Source organism: Apodemus sylvaticus, chromosome 7 (genome assembly GCF_947179515.1).
Source record: "Apodemus sylvaticus chromosome 7, mApoSyl1.1, whole genome shotgun sequence".
Taxonomy (NCBI): Eukaryota; Metazoa; Chordata; class Mammalia; order Rodentia; family Muridae; genus Apodemus; species Apodemus sylvaticus.
In genome coordinates, this window is record NC_067478.1 from 114,234,375 (window position 1) to 114,252,578 (window position 18,204).

Below are 18,204 nucleotides of genomic sequence, written 5' to 3' on the forward strand. Positions count from 1 at the left end.
TAGCACTTCAGAATAAAGAACTGGAAAAAAGTTTCCCAGTCAAAAGGTCCAAAGAGCAAGCTTGAGTAGCCATTCTACTCTCTAATCAAATAGATATTGAACCAAAATTAATCAAGAAGACACCGAAGGACACTTCATACTAATCAAAGGAAACACCTACCAAGATAATATCTCAATTTTAATCTCTATATTCCAATATAAGGATACCAACATTTGTAAAACAAACATTGCTAAGGCTTAAATCACAATGAAAACCCACACTGTAATCATGGATGATTGCAAAACCCTGCTCTCAACAAAACATCAATAAGAAAAAACCTAAAGAGAGAAATTTTGAAATAGACATTATGAATATAAAAGAACCTAATGGGCAGTAAAGATGTTCAAAATACATTATGTGTATGTATGAACATGTCATAACAAAATACATCATCATTATGAATAATTGATGTATGCTGTTAAAAACATTTCTAAAGCAGGGACAGAGAAAGACAGAGAGATAGAGATAGAGATAGATAGATAGATAGATAGATAGATAGATAGATAGATAGATAGATAGAGAATGCTCACTAAAACACAAGAGCATACCTACTTCTCAGTGCCTCATGGATCCTTCTCCAAAATTGACTGAACAGCCAGTCACAAAGCAAACCTGAGCAAATACAAAAAATTGAAATAATGCTCTGTAACTCTTATCATATCACTATGGATTAAGGTTGGACTTCAACAACAGCAGAAACATTGTACACCCTACACCCATTTTTGTTTTTTGTTTTTTTTATTGTTTTTTTGAGACAGGGTTTCTCTGTGTAGTCCTGCCTGTCCTGGAACTCCCTCCTTAGACCAGACTGGCTTCAAACTAGACATCTGCCTGCCCCTGCCTCCCAAGTGCTGGGATTAAAGGTGTGCTCCACCACTGCCCAGCTCAGGTTACACACTTTTGGAAATAAAATATACTCAATGACCTCTGTTCAGGGAAATATGAAGAATGAAATTGAAGATGTTATATAATTTAAAGAAAATGAAGGAGCAACATACCTAAATTTATTGTAGAGAATGAAAACACTGCTAAGAGGAAAGTTCGTAGTACTAAGTGCCTCCATAAAAATTAAAAATTTCTTAATACCAACGTGGTACAAGGAGATAGCTAGCCTCCTAGGGGTGCAGAGGGGCCTGGGAGTACAGGAAGGACCACACCTGATGCTCATAGGCATCTGCCCAAAACACTGAGGAAAAAAGAACCCATGGGCAGCCTGGGACAGGAGTCTTCTGATTTCCATCTGTGCCCATAGCTGATCCTGGGCCACAGCTACATACACAAAAATCACCATGAAAAGATGGTCTCCCAAGAGTGCCTACAGACCTGCATGCACAGATAAGACCACCACTTCTCTTCAAACTCCTGGCCCAAGAGGGACCTGCTCACAGCCTTCAGGAAAGAGGAACCAAAGATCAGCTGGGAACAGGATCCTTCATGTTTGTGTCTGCACCCCTGGACTGAAACTGAACCAAACTCTCCATCCCTAAATTCCTACCAGAAAGAACTGATCTCCCAGGAGTACTGATACACAGGCTTGCAGGATGGATGAGCAACAGTCAGAGACAGGAAGACTAGCTGGCAACATACATAACCAGATGGCAAAAGGCAAACAAAAGAATATTACCAACAGAAACCAAGGTGACATGACGTAATCTCAACCCAGTTCACCCACAACACCAAGTTTTGGATACCCCAAAACACTAGGAAACCAAGATTTGGTTATAAAAATCACATTTCATGATGCTGATAGAAGACTTCAGGGAGGATATAAATAATTCCCTTAAAAAATACAAGAAAACAAGGGTAAATAGGTAGAAATCATTAAAGAGGAAATGCAAAAACCCCTTAAGGAATTACAAGGAAACACAAAGAAACAAGTGAAGGAACTGACCAAAACCGTCCAGGAACTAAAAATGGAAAAAGAAACAATACAGAAATCACAAAGAGAAACAACTCTGGAGATAGAAAATCTAAGAAAGAAAGCAGGAGTACACAATACAAGACAGAGAAGACAGAATCTCAGATGAAGAAGATACCATAGAAAATACTGACACAACAGTAAAAGAAATGAAAAATGCAAAAAGCTTCTAATTCAAAACATCCAGGAAATCCAGGACACAATGAGAAGACCAAACTTAAGGATTATACTTATAGAAGAAAACAAAGATTTCCAACTTGAAGGGCCAGGTAATATCTTCACGAAACTATAGAAAAAATTCCCAAACCGAGAGAGAGAGAGAGAGAGAGAGAGAGAGAGAGAGAGAGAGAGAGAGAAGCCATGAACATGTAAGAAGCTTACAGAACTCCAAATAAAAACCAGAAATGAAATTCCACCTGTCGCATAATAATCAAAACACTAAATGCACTAAACAGAGAAAGAATATTAAAAGCAGTAAGGGAAAAGGGGCAAGTAACACCTAAAGGCAGATCTAACAGAATTACACCAGAGACCATGAAAGCTGGAAGATCCTGGTAAGATTTCATATAGATCCTAAGAGAACACAAATGCCAGACCAGATTAGTATACCCAGCAAAACTCTCAATTATCAAACATGGAGAAAACAAGATATTCCTTGTCAAAATCAAATTTATACAGTATTTTTCCACAAAGGATAATAGATGGGAAACACCAACACAAGGAGAGAAACTACACCCTAAAAAAGAAAACAAGAAAGGAATCTTCTTTCAACAAACCCAAAAGAAGATTACCACACAAACATAAAAATAACATCAAAAATAACAGGAACTAATAATCACTATTCTTTAATATCTCTAAACATCATTGGACTCAATTCCCCAATTGAGAGACATAGACTAATAGTCTGCATTCGTAAACAGGACCCTGCATTTTGTTGCATACAGAAAATGCATCCTAGGGTTAAACAGAAACATTACCTCGGAGCAAAAGGCTGGAAAACAATTTTCCAAGTTGTAGTAGCCATTCTAATATTGGATAAAATTGACTTTCAATCAAAAGTCATCAAAAAAGATAAAGACATTTCATACTCATCAAAGGAAAAATCTACCAAGAACTCTCAATTGTGAACATCTATGCTCCAAATGCAAGGGCAACCACATTTATAAAAGAAACTTTACTAAAATTCAAAGCACAAATTTCACTTTACACAATAATTTTGGGGGACTTCAACACCCCACTCTCACCAATGGACAGATTAGGGAAAAACAAACTAAACAAAGACACAGTGAAACAAACAAAAGTTATGAAGCAAATGGATTCAACAGATATCTATAGAACATTTTACCCTAAAAGAAAGAAAATACATTCTTCTCAGCACATATGGTATCTTTTTAAAAATTGACTATATAATTGGTCAAAACACATCCGTCAACATAAATAAAAATATTGAAATAATTCCATGCTTCCTATTAGATCACAATGTATTAAGGCTACTCTTCAAGAGCAACAAAAAAACAGAAAGCCCAGATAAATATGGAAGCTAAACAATGCCCTACTCAATGATAACTTGGTCAAGGAAGAAATTAAGAAAGAAATCAAAGACTTTTTAGAACTTGATGAAAATGAAGCCACAACATACCCACACTTACGGGACACAATGAAATCAGTGCTAAGAGGAAAACTCATAGCTCTGGCTACCTCCAAAAAGAAGCTGGAGTGAGCATACAATAGCAGATTAATTAAACACCTGAAAGCTATAGAACAAAAAGAAGCAAATACACCCAAGGGGAGTAGATTGCAGAAAATAATAAAACTTACGGTGGAAATCAACCAATTAGAAACAAAAAGAACTATACAAAGAATCAAAAAACCAGGAGCAGGTATGTTGAGAAAATCAACAAGATAGATAAACCCTTACTCAGACTACTCAGAGGTCACAGAGACAATTTCCAAATTAACAAAATCAGAAATTAAAAGAGAAATATAACAACAGAAACTAAGGAAATTCAAAAAAAATCATCAGATCCTACTAAAAAGCCTATACTCCACACAACAGGAAAATCTAGATGAGATGGAAAGTTTTCTAGAGAGATATTACATACAAAAGTTAAATCAGGATCAGATAAACTATATGAAAAATCCAGTAACACCTAAAGAAATAGAAGCAGTCATTAAAAGTCTCCAAACCTACAAAAGTCCTGGAACAGATGGTTTTAGTGCAGAATTCTATAAGAACTTAAAAGAAGTCCTAATACCAATATTCTTCAAACTATTTCAAAAATTAGAAACAGAAGGAACATTACCCAACTTCTTCTATGAAGCCACAATTACACTGATACCAAAAACACACAAAGATCCAAAAAAGAAAGAGAAATTCAGACCAATTTCCCTTATGAATATCAAAAAAATACTCAATAAGATTCTTGCCAACAAAATCCAATAATATATAAAAAGATCATTAACTATAATCAAGTAGGGTTCATTCCACGGATGCAGAGATGGTTCAAAATATGTAAACCAATGAATGTAATATACTACATACACTCAAAGAAAGGAAAACACATGGTCATTTCATTAGATGCTGAAAATCATATGACAAAATTTAACACCGCTTCATATTAAAAGTCTTGGAAAGGTCAGGAACTCAGGCATATACCTAAATATAGTAAAAGCAATATGCAGAAAACCAGTAGCCAACATCAAACTGAATGGAGAAAAACCTGAAACAATGTCACTAAAATCAGGGACTAGAGAAGGCTGCTCTCTCTCCCTATTTATTCAATATAGTACTTGAAGTTCAGCTAGAGAAATTATACAACAGAAGGAGGTCAAAGGGATACAACTTGGAAAGTATCAAGTCAAACTATCATTATTATCAGATGATATGAAAGTATTCTTAGGTGGCATCCAAAATTCCATGAGAGAACTCCTGCAGTTGATAAACTTCAGTAAAGTGGCCAGATATACAATTAAAGGCTGAGAAAGAAAATGGGGAAATAACACCCTTCACAAAACTCACAAATAATATTATATACCTTGGTGTGACTCTAACCAATTAATTGAAAGATCTGTATTACAAAAACTTCAAGTCTCTGAAGAAAGTAATCAAAGAAGATCTCAGAAGATAGAAATATCTCCCATGAATATGAACTGGACTGATTAATAGAGTAAAAATGGCCATCATGGCCAAAAGAAATCTATCGAATCAATGCAGTCCCCATCAACGTTCCAACTCAATTCTCTGTAGAGTTAGAAAGGGCACTTCTCAAATTCATCTAGAATAACAAAACCCCACGATAGCTAAAACTGTTCTTAACAATAAAAGAACTTCTGGGGGAATCAGCATTCTGGTCCTCAAGATGTACTACTGATAAATAGGGCTAAAAACTTCATGGGCAGGCAGGTAGATCAATAGAATAGAATTGAAGAGCAACAGTCACAAAAGAACACATATGATATGCACTCACTGATAAGTGAATATTAACCATCACACATACAGTCACCAAACCTGAATGATATTGTGGATGCCAGGAAGTGCTTGCTTATAGGAGCCTGATATGGCTGTCTCCTCAGATGCTCTGACAATGCCTGAAAAATACACAGGTGGATTCTTGTAGCCAACCCTCGGACTGATTGCAGCCTCCCTGATGGAGGAGTTGGAGAAGGGATTGAAGGAGCTGAGGGGTTTTGCAGCACCACGGATGGAGCCACTGTATCAAGTGGCCAGACTCTCTGGAGCTCCTAGGGACTGGGCCACCAATCAGAGTACACATGGAGGGACCCATGGCTCCAGCCACATTTGTGACAGAGGATGGCATTGTTGGCATCAGTGGGACAAGAGGCCCTTGGGCCTGAGGGTGTTCAATGTCCTAATGTAGGAAAATGCTAGGGTGGGAGGATGGGAGTTGGTGGGTGGGTGGGTGGGGAACATCCTCATAGAAGCAGGGGAAGGGGGGATGGGATAGGGGGTTTCTGAAGGGAGGACCTGGAAAGGAGAAAACATTTGAAATGTAAATAAAGACAATAAAAAAAAAGAATTGAAGAGCAAGAAATGCCCGCACATACCTATAGTCACTTGATCTTTGACAAAGGAGCTAAAACCATCCAGTGGAAAAAGATAGCCTTTTCAAAAAATGGTGCTGGTTCAACTGGCAGTTAGTATACAGAAGAATACAAATCTATCAATTCTGATCTTCTCATACAAAGCTCAATTCCAAATGGATCAAGGAACTCCACATAAAATCAGATACACTGAAACTAATAGAAAAGAAAGTGGGAAAGAGCCTCAAGCACATGGACACAGGGGAAATATTCCTGAACAGAACAATACATTATGTTCTAAGATCAAGAATTGATAAATGGGACCTCATAAAATTGCAAAACTTCTGTAAGACAAAGGACACTTTTAATAGGACAAAACGGCAATCAACAAATTGAGAAAATATCTTTACTAACCCTATATCCAATAATGGGCTAGTATCCAATATATACAAAGAACTAGATTTGCATGGAAAATTATAAATGAGAAAACATGAAGCTGTTGATAAACTTATTCGAGATCACACATATTCGCTAATGTAAAAGTTTTTTGTTCTGCAAGTGTTATTCTCTTCAGCTGGTTCAATAGAAATTTATTGCTCCAAACTTCCCCCTAGACTGACAAACAAGAGGCATCTGGATAATAGGGGAAAGGCTCTGGCAATTAATCCTTTTATTAATCTCTTGCTGTTTTAGGATAGGTGCTAAGTGCCTGAAACTACAGTCTCTGGCCTCAATGGAACATAGAAGGCACATCAGCTACAATAGAATAGTAACTTAGACTTATATAAGAAAGCTTTTTGTTATATAGCAACCCTAAATATCTCATAAGGCAACGTCCTATCCCCGAATCTCATAAGACAAAGTCTTATCCCCCTCCTACACCCTTCCCCCTTCAGTCCCTCAAGAAGAACAAACAGGAAAACAGAAAAACCGCCTCCCCAACCCTCTTCAGCTGCCTCCCCAACAGAAGACCACCTTTTTGATGCCATAAGTTGGGATGGATGGTTTTGGTTCTTTGATGTGTTATGATTGTTACCATTTATGGTGGTAGGATTAAACCATTATATTTGTAGAAATTTAAGGTGGCTTGGTTTTCACTGTATACCAATAAGAATTTAAGGTTGTTTTGCTTTTATTGAATATTAATAGAAACTTAAAATTGATTCATTTGAATTATTCTATACTGATGGGAATTTAAGTTTCTTTTGTTTGAGTTATTGCATATTATTAGAAATTTGATATTTCCATTCCGTTTGATGTCCCTCGGGGCTTCACTCCTGATCATCCCTAATACATGACCATGTATCCCTTCTACCTTACCCCTTCCATCTCCTACCCAGGTCCCTTTCTCTTCCTTATGTGAATATTTTCTTCCCCATTCTAAGTTGAATTGAATCTTCTACACTAGGGCCTTTCTAATTGTTAAACTTCTTAAGTTTTGTAGGTTATATCCTAGGTCTTTTTTGGCTAATATGCACTTATTAGGAAGTGTATACTCTGCATACTTTTGGGGTTTAGGTTACCTCACTCAGGATAATATTTTCTAGATACATCCATTTGCCTGCAAAACTCATTCTTAATAGCTGAACATTATTCCATTGTGTAAATTAACCACATTTTCTGTGTTCATTTTTCATTTCAGGGACATCTGTGTTGTTTTAAGCTTCTGTATATTACAAATAAGGCCATTATGAACATAGTGGTGGATGTGTCCCTGTGGAATTGTGGGACATCTTTCAGAAATATGCCCACAAGTGGTTTAAGTGGATTTTCAGGTAAATCTGCTTCCAATTTCCTAAGGAACCATCAGATTGCGTTTCAGAGTATTTGTTCCAGTTTGTATTCCCAACAGCAATAGAGGAGTGATCCTCCACACTCTTCCATTTCTCTACATCCTCACCAACATGTGCTGTCACCTGAGTTCTTGATCTTAGCCATTGTGATTGGTGTAAGGTGGAACCTGGGATCATTTTTATATTGTATTTTCCTGATCATTAAGGACTTTGGATATATAAGTGTTTCTTGTCCACTTGAGATTCCTCTATTGTGAAATCTATGTATAGTTCTATCTCCCATTTTTGAATGCATTGTTTTTGTTTTTTGGCAGCAACGTTTATATATTACATTATTATTTATATATTTGGATAATAGCCCTCTATTGGCTGTGGGGTAAGTCAAGATTTTTTTTTGCCCAATCTATAGTTTATCAATTTGTCCAACTGATTATGTCTTTCATCTTATTGAAGCTTTTCAATTTTATGAGGTCCCATTTACCAATTGTTTATCTTAGCACTAGTGCCATTGTAGTTAAATTTAAGAAATTTCTCTCTGTGATAATGAATTTGACATTATTTCCCATCTTCTTCTCTATTAGATTCAGTGTATCTGGTTTTGTGTTGTTTTTTTTTTTTGTTAGACTCTATTGGACATAAGCTGATTATTTAAATTGGGTGTGAATTCTAATTTTATAGTACTTACTATAATTTTTGAATGAAGAATATTAAACAAAAAAGGGTTACAAAGTTAAGTGAAAGTTTATGGATTTGTTGGTAATACAACCTCATGGGGCATTGCTGATACAGACTCATGTCATGAGGCCAACTCACATGGTGTTTTGTTGAGACAAGACTATTGGGAGAACACTTGATGTTTGGAGAAAATATAAAAAGGACAAAAGGACAGTGACAGTGTGCTTGGAAAGCTAGAATTGTAGTGCTTCTTGGTCTTGCATCATCTTTGGTTCATTAAAAGAGCCATGGCAGAGAACTTCTGGCATCCCTACAGGTCCTGGTAGCTTTCTCTGACTCATGCTTCTTTGGCAGAGGCCTGATGGTTTCTGCTAGATCCTGCCACAGCTGTTGTTTTTTGTTTGCTCAACTGACACTACTGAACTAGAAGGCTGGTATCCTGACACAGAGAGATTTAAATTACCCAAAGAACTACTTTTAAATAGGTACATATCCCCTGCTCTATTTACCTGATTTCCTCCCCTTACTTTGGATGGTTGGCTAAAGGGGGATGTTCAAAGCATTTTAGAACCCTTATTAAAATATTTTTTTAAAAATCTAATCCTGCATTCTCTTCACTTCCCCAACTAGGCTAGGTCAAAGGGTATATATCCTCCTGGACCATATGATATGCCAACCTCTTAGGAGGTCCACAGTAACCAGGGTCACAGCCTGCTTGTCTCCCAGGAGGTTTTCAATGACCAGGGACAGAGAAGATGTTGCTTAGCCAGGGTAACTGTCTTTTAGGTTTCAACTTCATATGTAACTAGGACAGATCCTGACACAGGAGCCAAAAACCTGCCTGTCTCCAAAGATGTTAACCCTGGTCAAGAACACAGGAGATATGTCCTAACCACAGACATAGAAGCCTGCCCTAACCAGAGTCTTGAGAACCAAAACCTGTAAACAGAGAAAGCAGTGCCTGCCTACCAGAAGCCTGGCTCTAACACAGGTCACAGAGCTCAAACTGCCTCCAAGAAGGCGTTCTCCAGTCAGAGACACCCAGGGCAGTTAACACAAAAGATAATCAGATGTCAAAACACAACCAGAAGAATATAAGCAACAGAACCCAATGGAATTATAGACAATCAAAATTGACACACATGCATCACCTACAATAGCAAGCCCTGGATAACCTCATACACACGAAAACCAAGATTATGGTCTAAAATTCCATCTCCTGAAGAGGATAGAGGCCTTTATGGGAGAAATAAATAATTCCTTTAAAGAAATACAGGAAAACAAGAAGAAACAAATAGAAGCTCTTAAAGAGAAAACAAACCCCATAAATTATCCAGGAAAATACAAACAGGTGAAGGAAGTGAACAAAATGACTGATGGCCTATAAATGGAAATAGCAACGATAAAGAAAACACAAATGGAGGCAAACCTAAACATGGACAAATTAGGAAAGAGATCAGGAGCGACAGATGCAAACATCTCTACAGTACCAGATATAGAGGAGAGAATGTCATGTGTAGAAGATACCATAGAAGACATTGACACATCAGTCAAAGGAAATACAAAGTGTAAAAAAGTCTTAACCCAAAATAAGCAGAAAACTCCAGGACAAAATGTAAACAGCAAACCTCTAATAATAGGAATAGAAGAGGGTAAAGATTTTCAGTTCAATATACTAGAAAAAAAAGCATAGAAGAAAACTTCCCTAACTTAAAGAAAGAGAGAAATGTACAAGCAGCCTGCAGAACACCAAATAGTTTGTAAAAAAAAAAAATCTTCTTGTCTCATAATAATCAAAACACTAAAAGCACAGAACAAAGAATATTAAAATGTGTTGGAAGGAAAAATTCCAAGTAACATATAATGGCAAACCTATCACAATTACACCAGCATTGGGAACTGAGACTCTAAAACCAAGAAGATCTCAGCAAGATGTCATACAGACCTTAGGAGAACAAAACTGTCAGCCAAGGTTACTTGTAACCAGCAAATCTCTCAATTACCATAGATGGAAAAACCAAGTAATTCCATGAGAAAACCAAATTTAAAAATATTCGTCCACAAATCGAGTTCTACAAAGGATAGTAGATGGAAACCTCCAATACAAGGAGGGAAACTACACCCTAGCAAAAGCAAGAAATTGAACACCTAACAGAAAACTCAAAGCAATGGAATCAGACACACATAATACCACCTCCAGCAACAACAACAAGAAAAAAACCAAAATATCCAGGAACTAACAATTATGCCTCTTTAATATTTCTCAACAATAGTGGACCCAGTTCACCAATAAAAAGACACTGGCTGAAAGTTTGCATATGTAAAAGGTATTTATCATTCCACAGCATACAAGAAACACACCTCAGTGACAAAGACAGACAAAATTTCAGGAAAGAGATGAAAAATGTGTTTCAAGAATATCATCCCAAGAAACAAGCTGGAGTTGCCATTATAATATCCAATAAAATAGACTTTCAACCAAAAGTTATCAAACAAGGTGGGGAGGGACACTCCAATTCATCAAAGAAAAAATCCACCAAGAGGAAGTCCCAATTCCTATCATTTATGCCCCAAATGAAGGAACATACACATTAGTAAAAGAAACTTTACTAAAGCTCAAAACAAACACTAAACATTATGCATTAATAGTGGGAAACTTCAACTCCCCACTCTCACAGTGGTGGTGAAACAGAAATAAACTGAAACACAATGAAGCTAAGAGAAAATATGAACTAAAGTGATTTAACCAATACATACAGAAGGTTTCATTCTAAAACAAATAAATATACCATGATCTCAGCACTACAAGAAACTTTCTCCAAAACTGACCATATAATTGGACACAATACAAGTCTCAATGAAAAAAAAAGGATTAAAATAATTGCAAGTGTTGTATCAGATCACCATATATTATAGCTAGATTATAATAATAACTAAAACAACAGAAAGCCCATATATTCATGGAAACTCTACAACTCTCTACTCAATGATATCTTGAACAGCAGGAAAAAAAATAAGAAATTGAAGGCTATATAGCATTTAATGAAAGTGAATACACAACATAACCAAACATATGGGACACAATAAAATCTGTTGAGAGGAAAATTCACAGTGTTAAGTGCCTCAAAAATAAATTGGAGAGATGCCATACAAGCAACTTAACAGCACACCTGAAAGCTCTAGAAGAGAAAGAAGCAAACACATGCAATAGGAGCAGACCATAGTCAAACTCAGGACTGAAATCCACCAGTTAGAAACAAAGAGAATGATAGAAAGAATCAACAGACCAAAGAGCTGGTTCTTTGAGAAAATAACATGATAGATAAACCCTTAGGAAAAGTAAGGCCACAGAGATAGTATCCAAACTGACAAAATCAGAAACAAAAAGGAAAACTGAGAAAATCTGAAAAAAAAAAATCAGAACCTACTACAAAAGTCTACACTCTTCAAAACTGGAAAATCTCAAAGATTTTCTAGACAGAAAGCATGTACCAAATTTGAATCAAATCACATAAGCTATATAAACTCTCCCAAAACTGCTAGTGAAATAGATATAGTCATTAAAAACCATATAGCCAAAAGAATCTCAGGGTCAGATGATTTTAGTCCAGAATTCTACCCCAAATATAAGAAGAGCTATTAATAATACTCCTCATCCTATTACACAAAATAAAACAGAAGGAACAATGCCTAAGTTATTATATGAAGCCACAGTTCTTTGATACCTAAACTACAAAAGGATCCAACAAAGAGAGAACTCCAGCACAATTTCAATAATGAATATTGATGCAGTCCAAATCAAAACACAAAATGCAACAAAAACCATTATTCACATTAATCAAGTAAACATCATCCCAATGATGAAAAGATGGGTCAATATATGAAAATCTATCAATGTAGTATATGACATAAACAAACTCAAGAAAAAGTCAAATTATTATCACATTAGATACTGAAAAATACTTCAACAAAAAACAAAACAGCTCCATGTTAAAAGTCTTGTAGAGATTAGTAATTCATGTCACATAACTAGAGATGATTAACCAGTATAAGTAAACAAAAGCCAACATGAAATTAAATAGAGAGAAACTAGAAGCATTCCCAATAAAATCATGGATGAGAGAAGGCTGCTTACTCTCTCCCTGTCCAATATAGTACTTAAAGTTCTATCTAGAGCAATTAGACAAAAGGAGATAAATGGGGACAAATTAGGAAAAAAAGTCAAAGTATCCCCATTTGCACAAGATATGGTAGAATGCATAAGTGATTCCCAAAATTCCACCAGAGAACTCCTACAGCTGATAAACACCTTTAGAAAAGTGGCAGAGTAAAAAGTTAAATCAATAGCTTTCCTTTATACAAATGATAAACATCCTGAGAAATTAGGGAAATGACAAAGTCCACAATAGCCACAAATAGTATTAAACATCTCCGTGTAACTATTACTAAGCAAGGGAAATATTTGTACAAGAACTTCAAATACTTGAAAAAAGATATCAAAGAAGAGTAAAGAAGATGGAAAGATATCCCAAGCTCATGGATTACCAGGATTAACATAAGAAAAATGGCCACCTTAGCAAAAACAATCTACAGATTCAATTCCTTTCCCACCAAAATTCCAACTAATTCTTCATACACATGGAAAGAATAATTTTCAAGTTCATATGGAAAAAATATCCAGAATAGCGAAAAACAATACTCAAAACTATAAGATCTTCTGGGGCCTTTAGGCCAGCATCTTCTGCCAATGCATATCAACAAAACAGCCTGTCTGCTCCTCTGAATACACCAGTCTGAAGGCCTCCCAGGATTCCAATGCATGCACACCAACTTGTAAGGGACTCTCCAAAATAGCCACAGCCACTCGAAATCCCGAGGAGCCCACCAAACTCAGAACACATCAACCCTCCCAGAATCCCAGCCCTCTATATTTCAGTCTACTTCCAGCCCGCACATTCTAGTGGGGCAGTTCACCTCACTACTTTACTGCTCTTATGAAGACATCACTGTCTGAAGGAGTCCCAAAAGGTCCACTGGACAACTGGACAACTGATCCAACAGTCTGAAGGCCTCCTTGGTGATCTGTTATGCCTAGGGCAACAGACTCTATGGTATAAAGATGTCCCAGGAGAACAGCAAAACGTGGGGAAATAGTTTGACTGTTCTTCTGAATACCCAACAATCTGAAGGCCTCCCAGGTTATCTGGTATAGTCAGGGCAACAGATAACTGGAGTATATTCCCCTTTGAAGATCCCACAGTTCAGAAGGCCTCAGAAGCAGTCTGCTACAGTCAGGGTGAGTAGACCTGCTGCAAACCAGAAACACAAATGGCAGGCTACAGACAGAGACACACAGACCAACTAACATCAAGGATATCCAGATAGTGATAAGCAAACAGAAGTACATAAACTACAGGATACAATATACATTGGCATCATGAGAACTTGGTGCTCCCACCACAGCAAGCCTTGGATACCTAAGAAAGCTGAAAATAAAGCTAACTTAAAATCCTATTTCATGAAGATAATAGAGTCCTTTATGAATATAAATAAAACACTGAAATAAATACAGGAAAATATAGGGAAGCAGGCAGAAGCCCTTAAAAAGGAAACAGATAAATCCCTTAAAGAAATACAGGAAATTGAACATCATGGACCAAAAACTAAAATTAGAAGTAGAAATAATAAAGAAGAGACAAAAGCAGGCAAAACTGGAAATGGCAAACCAAGAAAAGAGGTCAGGAATTACAGATGTAAACATCACTACAGAATATAAGAAATAGAAGAGAGAACCTTAGATGTAGAAGATTCCTTAGAAGATATTGAAACAACTCTCAAAGAAAATTTAAAACAAAAAAATCTCCAAAACCAAAACATCTAGGAAATCCAGGATACAATCATAAGCCCAAATCAAAAAAAAAAAAAATAGGAATAGAGTAAATGAAAGATTCCCAGCTCAAATGACCAATAAAGAATCTCCAACAAAAGTATAGGAAAAAAACGTTCCTATCCTGAAGATAGAAATGGCCATAAATATAAAAGAAGTCTATAAAACACCAAAGAGATTGGACCAGAAAAATCCTTTTGTCACATAATAATCAAAACACTAAATGCACAGAACAAAGTAAAAATATTAAAAGCAAATAGTCTCAAGAAACACAATTCCTCAAAGACATAAAAGACCAATTTTCAAATTCATATGGAAAAAGAAGCCAGTCATTTGAACTGAGCACAGGGTCTCCAAAGGAGCAGCCAGAGAAAGGACCCAAGGATCTGAATTGGTTTACAGCACAATAGAAGGAACAACAATAAGAATCAACCAGTAAGCCCCAGAGCTCCAAGGGACTTAACCACCAACCAAAGAGTACACATAGAGGGAAACATGGCTCCAGCCACATGGGTAGCAAGGGATGCCCTGGTTGGACAACAATGAGAGGAGAGGCCCTAAAACTGGTGAAGGCTGCTTGCCCCAGGGTAGGGGAATGCCAGGTCAGGGAAGCAGGAGTAGGTGGGTTAGAGAGCAGGAGGAGAGTGGAGGGGAGCGTAGGCCGTTTACAAAGGATGGCATGAAACTATGAGTACATACACTGACATATATAAAATATATACATATATACATATATAAAATAAGAAAACTGATTTTGTGTCCTACTTTTGTAAGAAAAAAACAACTGACAAAAAATGAAAATTATTAAGGCTCAGAGTTAAATGAAATTTAATGCAAAAAACCTCTTTCAAGTGTCAAGAGATAAGCATAAGTTTTCATAATAGAAAAATATCATAACTTAGGATATAGATTTGTAGACTAATGTGTAAAATCCAGGAGTTGTTTTGCAACATTGCAAAAAAAAACATACAAACAAACAAACAGAAATGAAACAAGATATATTCAGAAATCTTAAAATTAAGCAATATTAGGAGAAAAAAGCATACTAATGAAATTTAAATTGAAATGATGTCATTATCACAGACGCTTTTAACTGACATTGTAATTATAAACATCAATTTCTTTTCTTTTATTACATATTTGCTTTATTTACATTTCGAATGTTTTCCTATTTCCTCTTTTTTTGTTTTTTATTTTTATTATTTTTTTTTATTTACATTGCAAATGATTTCCCCTTTTCTGGGTCCCCACCCTATTTCCTCTTTACCTCTCCAACACACCTATCCCTTTCCCTCTGCCCCTGATTACCAACAACCCCACCCCCCCAATTTCCTGACCTGGCATTCTCCTACATTGGGGCTTCGAGCCTTTATAGGATCCATGGGCTCTCCTCTCGTTGATGTCTGAAAAGGCCATCCTCTGCTTCATATGTAGCAGGAGCCATGGGTCTCTCCATGTGTACTCTTTATAAACATCAATTTCAAAGATTCAATCTATTATATTGGGGAATCTAGAAGAAATTGTTCTGCTGATGAGAAAAAGTGACCTACTGAACTTAAAACAAAATTAAAACGTGTACATTTTAATAACGTCTTCTGAGATTGCTGCAGTCAAAAAAATCTTACAGAAAACCAGTAGAATGTTGTTGAACCATGAAAATTGTAACACCACATCAGTTAGAGATAAGATGTTAGATTAAAGAGAAGGTCATCATGTCAAACCAAATGAGTTAAACAAGTACTATATGTTGATTCTACACACAGAAGATGATAAATGATAATATGAATATAGAACAGGGAAAACTATAAAAGGAACATTCATAAGTCAGAGTTATATAGTGGAGAATAGAACAGGGTTTGTAAATGCATAAAACAAGATTTGTGTGTCAACACAGAATATGCAGCTCTCACACCAAAAGTAAGAAAAGATGATTTACTCTGGAGTAACTTCTGAATGACCATAACCTAGTAAAACAGGTTCACAATAACTGTAGTATTATGTTTAATATGGTAACAGTTTTATAAAGTTTTACACTACGAGAGTACATTCAAACATAAACCATAAATAAAGATGCTTTAAAATACTCTACTGAAAATATACAGTAAGTGGTAACAGCAAAATGGGGAATCTCAAGTGACCTCCTCCTGCCCACTGTTCTAAAAGAATAGCAGCCAGCAACCTGATCCACCCACCTCATTGAAGAACAAGAAGAACCAGTTTCCAGACTTCAGGGGAGGGGCTTGGCCTGCCTTGTATCTTGGGAGAGAGGGATTAAAAATGGAGTCTTGAACCAGAAGCCATGTGTTTTGTGTCTCTCCCTGTGTTTTCTCTTGTCCCCGTTCCCATACCCATCTCTCCTTCCAGAGAACCCACTGTTAGAACGTATGAGCTGGACTCAACATATGGCACCCATTGTGGATTATAACTGGAAATGGAGAAGCAGAATGAGGTATGTTGTCTGATTGGAGCTCCAAAGAAAAAGAAAAAAAGTTTATGTATCCAGCAACAGTATTAGTTTAGCGCTAACATTGTCATTTATTTCTAATGGATGTTGCTAAACGAGTGCATACAGATACAGGCTAGACTGAATTAGTGCAAGCTTGGCCCTAAAATCAGCTAGGGTGTGGCAACAAAATGGAACAGGAAATTAATTTAGCTAGGCATTTGTCCGCAGTCTAAGAACTGCACCAGGCAAGAGAAATAGGGCATAATTTATATAAAACAAAATAAAAAGAGTAAAAAACAACAAAAAAAAAACCAAAAATTTTTTTCTAAAACCACGAAAGAAGAGGAAGAGAAAGAAAATGGATTTAATTACATTGCAAGCACAGTTCAAATTCTATGTCTCCGGGCACCGATTGTCTGTCCACGTGTACGTTTATTTGTCTGTTTTTTGTGTGAATGACTGTTTGCTTCATATTGGAAAAATAAAAATCAGTGAAAATTTCATCTGCTGGGGCCTCTTGAGCAGGCCGCAGGCTGATATAAAGCTGCGTGCAGCAGTGGACAATGGTGGCACACTCCTTTAATCCCAGCACTTGGGAGGCTGAGCACAAGGCAGCTCACAGCAGGGCGTGGGGGGGTGGCACAGGCCGATAATGGCGGCAACTGGAGGGAGCCGGGACCTCTGTGGGCCACGGGCAACTGGGTGAGCAGCTGGAGGCAGAGTGCTCGCGGTAAAGTTACTCAGCCTTGCTCCGGGCTGGGGGGTCACATGCTGCTGGTGGGAGGAGCTAAGTGGGGCTTGGAGGGAGCCCAAAACTCCACGGGCTACAGGAGGGTGGCCCCGGCAGTAGGAGCTGAGGCTGTGGTGGCAGAGCACAATGCAGCATGGCATGGCCTCAGCGGCGGTGGGCCTGGGGCAGCGGCTATGACTGGACTTGAGTCAAGTGGCCTCCGGGCATGGCCTGAAGTTTTTCCATGGGACCACAGAAGGGAGGTGCCTCCCCTGCCACTTCCTCCCTGCGTGCCTTGCCCTGGCCGCGGGTTTTCCAAGCAGCACCTAGTAGCCAACTTACATGAGACGGAGTGTTTTGTCTCAGCTTTTTGTCTAAGCTGAGATCTTAGATTTTTAAATATATTTTATTTATAGAAATTTCTTTTGTTTTATAAATATATTTGTTTATAAAAATGTTTTGTTTATAGAAAAACAGGCCTTTGCTTTTGGGTTTTTTAAAAATTTTTAAATAAATAATTTCAAAGGTTATTAAAATCAATTAATTTGCTAACACATCTCTTTAAGCTTGCCACAGAAGGTCTTAAATCTGTTTTCAAGACAGATATAAATCAATTGGCAAACGATAGATAATTTTACAGATAAACGTTGCTGTAATCAGCTGTTTAAGATATG